The sequence below is a fragment of the Muscardinus avellanarius genome (assembly GCF_963383645.1).
Source record: "Muscardinus avellanarius genome assembly, chromosome: 14".
NCBI classification, from domain to species: domain Eukaryota; kingdom Metazoa; phylum Chordata; class Mammalia; order Rodentia; family Gliridae; genus Muscardinus; species Muscardinus avellanarius.
The window spans coordinates 34447315-34456295 of NC_137800.1; the positions used below are offsets into that span (position 1 = coordinate 34447315).

The 8981-nt window shown below is 41.7% G+C and overlaps 1 pseudogene across 1 annotated transcript; it reads left to right on the plus strand.

Annotated features, from left to right (window-relative positions):
* The first annotated feature begins 8028 nt into the window (after positions 1 to 8028).
* LOC308273121 (rRNA methyltransferase 2, mitochondrial-like) lies at positions 8029 to 8745 on the plus strand (annotated as a pseudogene). The gene has a single exon. The product of its transcript is annotated as an rRNA methyltransferase 2, mitochondrial-like (transcript).
* Positions 8746 to 8981: the final 236 nt, after the last annotated feature.

The following is an 8981-nucleotide window of genomic DNA, read 5'->3' on the forward strand; positions in this document are numbered from 1 at the left end:
TCTGTCATCCCCGCGCTTGGGAGGCTGAGACTGGAGGATCACACAGGTTCGAAGCCAGCCTCAGCTACTTTGTGAGGCTCTCAGCAACTTAGTGAGACCCTGTTTCCAAATAAAGTATAAAATAGGTCTGGGAGTATAGCCTGGAGGTAGAAAAGCCCCTGGGTTCTACCTCCAGTACCACCAAAAAATAAAGTAAATAATTCTTTATTATATTCTAACTCTAATACATTTTGTTGTAAACATATTTTGTACATTATTATTTAATGTCCATTTTAATATGAAATAAATATATTCTTTTTTTTTTCAGTACTGGGGATGGAACCCAGGGGCCTTTTACCTTCTAGCTACTCCCCCAGCTCTACAGCCTTATTTTTATTTTTATTTTTATTCTTTTTTTTTTTTTTTTTTTTTTTTTTTGCAGTACTGGGGATATAACCCAGGGGTATTGTACCTCGGAGCTACACCCCCAGCTTATTTTTTATTCTTTATTTTGAAACAAGGTTTCACTGAGTTGTGAAGGCCTTGCTAAGTAGCTGAGGCTGTCCGCAAACCGCGATCCTCCAGTCTCCACCTCTCGAATGCTGGGATTACAAGCGTGCACCACCACACCTGGCATTATTTTTTATTTATTTATTTATTTGTGGTACTGGGGAAGGAACCCAGGGGCTTTCTACCTCCGGGCTATACTTCCAGACCTTTTTTTTTTTTTTTTTTTTTTTTATGGTGGTACTGGGGTTCCTGGAAGCCCTTCTACCTCCGGGATACACTCCCACGGGCTACACTCCCAGACCTATTTTTTAACTTTTTTATGTGGAAACAGGGTCTCTTAAGCCAGTGAGGCTGGCTCTGAACCAGCGTGATCCTCCTGTCTCCGCCTCCCAAGCGCGGGGATTACAAGCGTGCACCACCACGCCCGGCTTCCAGACCTATTTTTACATTTTATTTGGAAACAGGGTCTCACTAAATTTCTGAGAGCCTCACTAAGTAGCTGAGGCTAGATTCGAACCTGTGCAATCCTCCTGTCTCAGCCTCCCAAGTGCAGGGATACGCCCGGCTACTTTTTTTTTATTCTTACTTTGAGACCTTATCTCACTGAGTTGCAAAGGGCCTAAGTAGCTGAGGCTGTTTGCAAACTGTGATCCTCTTGTCTCAGCCTCCTGAATATCGGGATTACCATGCCTGGCTTTTTATCATTCTTAAAGAGAAAAAGATGAAAGAAGGAAGGAAGGAAGGAAGGAAAGAAAGAGAAAGAAAGAAAGAAAGAAAGAAAGAAAGAAAGAAAGAAAGAAAGAAAGAAAGAAAGAAAGAAAGAAAGAAAAAGGGAAAGAAAGGAGAAAGAAAGAAAGGAAGGAAGAAAGGAAGGATAGATCAATCTGGGCACAGGGATGAGCAGTGGTAAGGATAATTCTTCCAAGGTTCTCATTGTCACTGTTGAACTTTTCAACCAAATTTTGCACAGTCTATACTGTAAGAAAATAACCATTAAAGCCATACCCATTACTACTACTAGAAAGTAGACACTTTACCCATTCTCAAAGTCTTTTCCCAACATGTCTCCCAAATAATTATGCCCCAGAAAGAAATATGGTCAAGGCATTGCCTTAGAAACTCCCCTAAACAAATAAGCAGAATAGGGTGGTGCCTATCCTGTTCCTACAGCGGCGTCCCCTGCCCTGGTTCCCTGTCCCTTTCTTGCTGGGTTTCAAGCCGCTGTCATATTCAGCGGAGGCAGCTGTTTGCTGCCAGCGCTGTCCAGTGGGCACCCTTCACTCCAGGTGTCTGCTTTTAAAACCATTGCTAAGTGGCTGCCACGAGGTGACAACAGTCTGGGGCTGCAGTTGACTTGGTCTGTCTTAGATCCCTGCTCTAAAGGTTTTATCATCACCCCTTCCTGGGGAAGCTATTGTCACAAAAGTAATCTGTTTTGTTGCATTCCAGCTGTCAGCAATGGCAATTGCACACAAAGCACGTGCAAATAAATATAAAATATAAAACAAAGAGGGAATTTTAGTTAGGTGTGGTGGCACACACCTGTCATCCCAGTGCCTGTGAGGCTGAGTCAGGAGGATCACACGCAGGTTTTAGGCCAACCTCAGCAACTTAGTGAAATCCTCAGTATCTTAGTGAGAGCTTGTATCCCTGATACAACAGCAACAAAAACAGAAGAGGAAGAAGAGGAGGAGGAATTTTAATGTGCTGTTACTCCGCTGCCTGTCCCTGGAGCTCTGCTGTTACAGACACTTGCAAAGCATGGGCAGCGTGGGGTAGAAATGTGTTGTTGTTGTTTTTACTTGAGATTCTCTTGTCTAGTATTTTTTATGTTCTCTGTTTTATAATTCTAGTATTTGGCTTTCCCAAAAATGTCTGATGGTCTGATATGGCAATTTTTAAGGAAAAGATATGAAACTGAAGAGGAACATTCTGGGCCTATACCCATGGAAAAATTTGATTAAGGCTAATCACAACCTTCTGAGTCATTTTAGTACACTCATACAATAGAATGATGTATTAAAAGTAAAGAAAAAGTTACCTGCCAGTGGGTTTTAGGTGGACTGGTAATCTAAGCTGGCACATTTCATTTGGTCTTATGTGTCAAACATAAACAGCAGTTGTTCCAAAAAGTTTGAAAAGAATTTAACCATAAATCACAGTTATTTGCTAGCATAGTTATTTGTTGATCCTTTTAAATGGGTGTTAGAAACCCAAAACAAAAGGAGGAAAACTATTGTTAAAATAATCCCATTCAACGGAATGTTTTGTAATTATTTATTATCTGAAGTAGTTGTTTGGAAAAGGAAAAGTCATACCAGGCATGGTGACGTAAGCCTGTAATCCCGGTACTTGGGAGGCTAAGACAGGAGGATTGCAGGTTTGCAGCCAGCCTCAGCAACATAGCGAGAAGGAAGAAAGGGAAAGAAAGAAGGAAGGGAGGGAGGGAGGGCTGGTCACACAGTTGATAAAAATCTCACAAGGCCAATATAACAAAGAGGAGTCAATATAATATGAGAAACTGAAAAAGTTCCACTTTCGACAGAACAAGTCAACATGGTGACAATAAGTGACATAATGTTGAATAAAACCAAGATGCCACCCCCAAACATGCCACTTTGGCACATAACTTATTTTGAGCTAGATGCATTTGAGATTCAGCAGACAAAGAATGAGGCCTCCCAGAGCTTTCCCCATCAGACTAAAAGTAGAAACTCATGAGTGCTTCTGCAACTTCCCTCTCCTTGGGAAGTTTTATGGCCACGAGACAAAGTTGGCACTCAGGTGGACCTGCACAGACAAATCTAAGTCAACCTGTACTGACTCCTAGAAGTTCATCATCTTTTTTCTTTTTCTTGTCACACCTCCATAATTGATTCGTATTAAAAATAGCATATATGCTTTATATCTATTTGCTTCTTTTTTGTGTTGTTTCAACTTGTCTTTATTATAACATAAACTATAAGAAATCAACTTTGTCTCGTGATTTTATTTCCCAGTTAAACGTCTAGATGACAACAGAACTCATTGGGAAAATATACTGAAAGTACAAGCGCTGATCTGCTCTTTTGGGTCTTCACTTCTTGGAAGGCCTTCCTGTTGTGTAAAATTCAAGATCAAATAAAATTTGGAAGCTTCTTCTTCTGTTAATCTGTCTTTTGCTGGTCTAACTTGCCAGGCCCCCAGTCAGTGAACCTAAGGAGACAGAGGAAAACGTTTTCTTCCTTTCTTTACAGTGCTGAAGAATGTTGTGTAATTGGAAAACAAAAGATTTTCCATTCAGATTGATGTCAACAATCACCATGTAGCATTGGTAAGATTTTTATTTTTTAATTTTTTTTTGGCGTTATTGGGGATGGAACCCAGGGGGCATTGTACCTCTGAGCTACAACCCCAGCCCAATTTATTTTTTATTTTTTATTTTGAAACAGGGTCTCGCTGTGTTGCAAAGGGCCTCACTAAGTAGCTGAGGCTGTCTGCGGACTGCGATCCTTCTGTCTCAGCCTCCCAACTGCTGGGATTACAAGTGTATGTCACCACGCCCAGCTTGTAGGATTTTTAAATAATGGTGGATCTCAAAAAAACATTTTCCTGCTGTAATGATCCATCTATAACAATCAAAGCCTAAGATACATTTAATATTTTTGTCTTCCTGTCTGGAAAAAAGTTGTTTCAGAGGAACTGTGTTTACAACCTTTGTGATGGTGTCCCATGAGTTGATGGCTCCAGAAGAATTATCACTTTTTATTAAAAAATAAAATTAAAATAAGGAAAGAAAAAAGAAAAAGAAAATTCTGATGTCAAAACACACTGCTTTCTTCATAAAGAGGCATTGAAGTTTAAAAACAAATAGAAGTTGGGCATGGTGGTGCATGCCTGTAATCCCAGCATTCTGGAGGCAGAGATGGGAGGACTGAGGTTTGCGGACAGCCTCAGCTACTTAGCGAGGCCCTTTTCAACTAGTGAGATTCTGTTTCAAAAAATAAAAAAGATCTGGGTATGGTGGCGCATGTTTGTAATCCCTGCGCTTGGGAGGCAGACAGGATGGCGCAGGTTCGAAGCCAGCTGTGCTGGCTTAAGAGTCCCTGTTTCCAAATAAAGTAAAATAGGTCTGGGAGTGTAGCCCAGAGGTAGAAAGATTTCCAGGAATCCCAGTACCACCAAAAAAATAAATAAATAAAAAAAAATAATAATAAATAAATAAATAAATAAAATAAAATAAAAAATAAAAAAAATAGGGCTGAGAGTAGAGTGCAGCTCAGAGTTAGAATGCTTCTGGGTTCCATTCCCAGCACTGCAAAAACAAAACAAAACAAAACAAAACAAAAAAAAAACAAAAACAAACTACACTGAACAAAGTCCAGTTCACTTGAGAATGTAAAAACTAAAAACCTGACCAAAGGCACATAAATCTGGCATATAGAGAATCCAGGTGGTTGAGCGTGGTGGCACATGCCTAGTGCTTGGGAGGCTGAGACAAGATGATGACAGGTTTGAGGCCGGCCTCAGCAAATCAGCAAGATCGTCAGTGATTTAGGAGACTCTGCTTTCAAAGTAAAAAGGGCTGAGAGTGTAGTTCAGAGGTAGAATGTCCCTGGGAACAGAACAATTTTTTCCCTCCCTTTTAACACCACTGTATAAATGGATGAGGGACTCTTTCTCTGAATCTTCTCTCAGCTTGAGAACTTGGCTTTGAGAGAAGAGAACTTTGTAAGCTGCAGTCAGATAGTTCATTGAGGATGAGATGCACTGATCCCTCCTTAGGCCTGTTCTGAGTTTCTGTGAAAGGATCCTGCTATTCAGATGCAAGGAAAGATATTTTTGCAGCAGAGTTTAACTTCTTATGTGAGCAAGCCTGTTCCAGAGCAAGTGCAGAAATTATCATTTTAATTGAAAATGAAATCTGTGGGTGCTTATTTTAAATAACCCTAAGATTCAGTATTTGTACAACCAAAAATAAGCACAAGTGTCCTTTTAAAAAAGCAAATTTAATTCTTTAATTTTGAATTTTAAAAACCATATAAAAGATCAAGAAACAATTTTTACCTCCTGTACCTATAGGTGAATTTGATCACACAATAAGGAAATGTTTTTCAAATTCATATAAAACTTTCCAAATTGATTTTGCTTTGATTTGTGGTTTTAATAAGTTTTACTATTCAACATGGTCAGTAACAGTAATAAAAACCAATTTATGACTTTAATCTAAATTAAATCTTCTGAGACTATCTTTTAAAAACTTAAACCTTAGCTAGTCACAATGGTGCACATCTATAATCCCAGTATTTGGCAGGCTGAGACAGGAGGATTGCAAGTCCAAGGCCAGCCTCAGCAATTTAGCAAGGCCCTATTTCAAAATAAAAAAATAAAAAGGGCTGGGAGTACGGCTCAGGAGTAGAATGCCCCTGGATTCAATTTCTGGTAACAAACAAACCACCAAACCAAAACAACAACAATAAAAAACTCTTGAGCCCCAATTTTGGCTTAAGTCAGTTTCTTATTTTATGTTGCCTTATGAGCTTTAAAAATTTATAAAAAAGCTGGGTGTGGTGGTGCATGCTTGTAAGGCTGAGACAGGAGGCTGAGACAGGAGGATCGCACAGGTTCAAAGCCAGACTCAGCTACTTAGTGAGGCTCTCAGCAACATAGTGAGACCCTGTTTCCAAATAAAATATAAAACAGATCTGGGAGTGTAGCCCGGAGGTAGAAAGCCCCTGGGTTCCACCCCCAGTACCACCCAAAAAAAAAAAAAAACATTATAAAAAGGCCAGACATGGTGGTGCATGCCTGTAATTCCAATACTTGGAGAGCTGAATCAGGAGGATCACGGGTTTGAGGACATTCTCAGGAACTTGCAAAAGAAACCCTATTTCAAAAGAAAAAACAAGCCAGGTGTGGTGGTTTATGCTTGTGACCCCAGCGTTTGGAAGGCTGAGCCAGGAGGATCGCGGTTCGTGGACAGCCTCAGCTACTTAGAGAGGCCCTTTGCAACTCAATGAGACCCTGTTTCAAAATAAAGAATAAAAATAGGGCTGTGGGTGTATCTTGGAGGTAGAATACCCCTGGGTTTGTTCTACCCCTAGTACTGCCAAAAAAAAAAAAAAAAAAAAGGAAAAAAAAAAAAAAGAAAAAAGAAAATCAGGCTGGGCGGGATAGTTCAGAGGAAGAACCTACCTCAGCTCATTCCCCAGTACCCCAAAAAATCTACAAAAAGAGAAGAGTGTTTACACTACTGATATCCTTCAACAGCCTCATGTTCTTTGTCCGGAAGGAGAATGACAGAGTCAAACAAATAGAATCTAGATTTCCAAATAGCACAGTACTGCCTTAGGCAAGTTTAGGCTTAGTGACGTGTCCAAGGAAGGGATCCTTTGGCCACGAGGGGGCAGCAAAGGGCACTGATTTCTTAGGGTTCAACTTCACACAAGAAATAACACCATATTCAGCAAAGGTGTATTGAACACCTATGAGCTACATTACTATAGGATGAAATGGTAATGACCACTGTCAAAATGAGAGTTTCCTACTTCTTACCAATAGTTTAGCTTCTCAGCCTTTCAGCAAACATTGTCATCTCTCTCTCTCTCTCTCTCTCTCTCTCTCTCTCTCTCTCTCTCTCTCTCTGTTATTATTGTAGCTTTTGGATGGATGATAGCTCAAATTAGACCCCGATCACCTGTTAAATGGAACGAACAAAAATGGACTCAACCGGCCACTCTTTCATTCTAGACATCATGCCAGGTTTTCCTCATACCGTTATTGTAGGAATGTTATTTTATCACTTGGACTTCAAAGCTAACTTATTTATCATCTGCTCCTTTATAGAAAAAAATATGCAGACCCTTGATTTAACTAACTCTTCATCTTCTCATGAGATTCCAGGCCATGCATAGTCCTGGCTTCTGTCTACTTCTTCAGTTCCCTGGCTTTTCTCCCTCAAATACATACAGCACCTCCCTTCCTCAGAGGTTTCGTACTTGCTATATCCTTTATCTGGGATGTTTTCTCTTCCTTTTTCTCCTTCTCCTCCTCCTCCTCTTCCTTTTTCACTTCTTCCTCCCCCTCCTCCTTCTGTTCTGGAGGCTGGACCTTTACCTCAGAGCAATAAACTTAGCCCTATTTTTATTTTTTAAATTTTGAGACAAGGTCTAAGTTGCCGAGGCTGGCCTCAAACCTGTAGTCCTCCTGTCTCGATCTCCCAAGCACTGGGATAACAGGTGTGTGCCACCACGCCCTGCTCATCTGAATTTTTGTGTGTGTTTATGGTACTGGAGATGGAACCCAGGGGAATTCTACCTCCAAGCTATACCTCCAGTCCTATATTTTATTCTTTATTTTGAAACAGGGTCTCACTGAATTGCAGAGGGCCTCACTAAGTAGTAGCTGAGGCTGGCTGCGAATTGCGATCCTCCTGTCTCAGTCTCCCAAATGCTGAGATTACAAGTGTGCGCCACCATGCCTGGCTCTGGAATGTTTTTAGATTTATTCTTACTCTTGAGATCTCATCTTAAAAACCATTATTAAGGCTGGTGGGCACCAATGGCCGGGTCCATGAAGCTGGTGTGCACTGCCCTCCAGCGCCAGTGGTTTCACACTGCAGGATGTCACTTTAAGGGCCAGACAGGTGCTGACATGGCATTTGAATGACCCATTTGTGAAGGCTGCAAAGGTGGAGAACTATCGCTGCCGGAGTGCATTCAAGCTTCTGGAGACATCAGATCCCGAGGCCTGGCCTGTGGGTTTTGGACTGTGGGGCAGCTCCTGGGGCCTGGAGTCAGGTGGCTGTGCTGAGTGTCAGTGCCAGAGGCACAGATCCAAGCTCTCCCGTGGGCTTTGTGCTTGAAGTACATCTTCTTCACATATCACCCTTGGAAGGAGCAACTTTTCTGTGCCCTGCTGATGTGACTGACCCAAGCACTGTCCAGGGAATCCTAGAACTGCTTCCTGGCAGGAAGGCAGATGTGATTCTGAGCGACATCGGCCCCAAATGCCACGGGGATCCAGAACCTGGATTATGACAGGCTCATCAGCCTTTGCCTGTCCCTTCTGGGCATGGCTTCCGACATCCTGTATCCTGGGGAAACACTGCTCTGTAAAAACTGGGTTGGAAGTCAAAGCCACGGGTTCCAGAAGAGACTGTCTCAGGAATTCCAGAACACGAGGACTATAAAAGCTGAGGCCAGCAGGAAGGAATCGTCAGAGGTGTACCTCTTGGCCACACAGTATCACAGTAGGGAGGGCTCTGGGACGCGGTGAGAGGCCCTCCTGCAGTGCTCCCGTGGCACTGTGCCCTTGAACCCTGAACAAGGCATGACTGCTTTTCTGAGAAGTGGTGGGGAGCTAAACTGTGATCAGGAGATGAGCAGGATCATGGGGCCTCCTTGGTTTTTGAAACCAAAGATGACAAACTATATTTAGTTGCCATGAAAAATGACTACAACTAGCCTTCTATATCGTGATTTTTTAAGAGAATGTTATCAGGAGAAAGATGG